Consider the following 1,216-nt stretch of genomic DNA (forward strand, 5'->3'; position numbering starts at 1 on the left):
AACAATCAATTTGAGCTTAGCCCAAAGCTAGCTCAAGTTTGACCTAAGTTTAGCCCTACATGCTTAACTTAAGTCTAAATCCAAATCTATTAAAACCCATTCAAATTAACCATCAAATAAACTTCAAAACAACTTTCATCCTTCATGAAAGTTGTTCATAATGATGTTTTGCACCAAACACAATAATCAATTTGGACTTAGCCCATGGCTAGCCCAAGTCTGACCCAAACTTAGCCCAACATGCTTAAAATGGTTCCAAAACCAAAAATCCACCAAATTGATTAACCAATTGACCTCAAAATGACTTTCGCCCTTCATGAAAGTTGTTCCTCATGGTCTCCTACACCAAATGCCATAGTTAATTGGGCCAATGGACATGTCTAACCTAGTTCAAACACAAGATTTGGCCATATGCACCTTCTTGGACTTAAGGTCAAATCCAAATCAATTAAGCTTGCTATGAACAAATGAGCCTTACCATGACTCACCTTAGACTCTAGGGTTGAGTTTAATGCCAGCCATTAACCCATTGTTAGGCTTGATATTTATCCCATGGGTAAAATTTTAAGAAATTTTTTCCTTAAAGAGATAAGGAGGGGGTTAAATCAATGTAGTTGCTATACCACATGTCCATACCCTATGGTGCCATTTTTACTGATCATCATAAGCTTTAACCATGGTCCAAGCCTTGGTTAGCCACCTTAACCCAAGCTAAAGCCCAAAACCGTGAGCCCCCACATGGTTAAAACCCAAACTCATGCCAAGAGGCCAAATTGAGCTGAGGGATCCTCTACTTGACACCTAAGCAGTGCGGCTAACCCCTCCATTGGCCAGCTAAGCCTTCCCTTAGCCAATTTCCATAAAATCCATCCCACGACCATGAATAGTCGTGTGGTAAAAGATTTTCACGAAGGACTTTAAACTCCTCTGAGAGCTTCCTTGAGAGACCCTTAGCACATTCCAATCCACTTCCCCTCTCAAATCCACCATAGCAAGCCAATTTTGAGCTCAATCCCTGTCCGAAACCAGGACAAATCCCAATCCCAACCTACACAGCACCAAACTCCAAATTGATTGGTCCTACACCTTCACAACAGTGAAAGAAACCAAACCCCCATCAATTCCCCCTCTGAAATAACCTCTACCATAGCTCTCAACCAACACCCAAAATCGGCTTTGATCAAAAACATACATAGGCTTTACACCAGGGCCAGAG

The sequence above is a fragment of the Phalaenopsis equestris genome, unplaced genomic scaffold, assembly GCF_001263595.1.
Source record: "Phalaenopsis equestris unplaced genomic scaffold, ASM126359v1 Scaffold225612, whole genome shotgun sequence".
Classification (NCBI taxonomy): domain Eukaryota; kingdom Viridiplantae; phylum Streptophyta; class Magnoliopsida; order Asparagales; family Orchidaceae; genus Phalaenopsis; species Phalaenopsis equestris.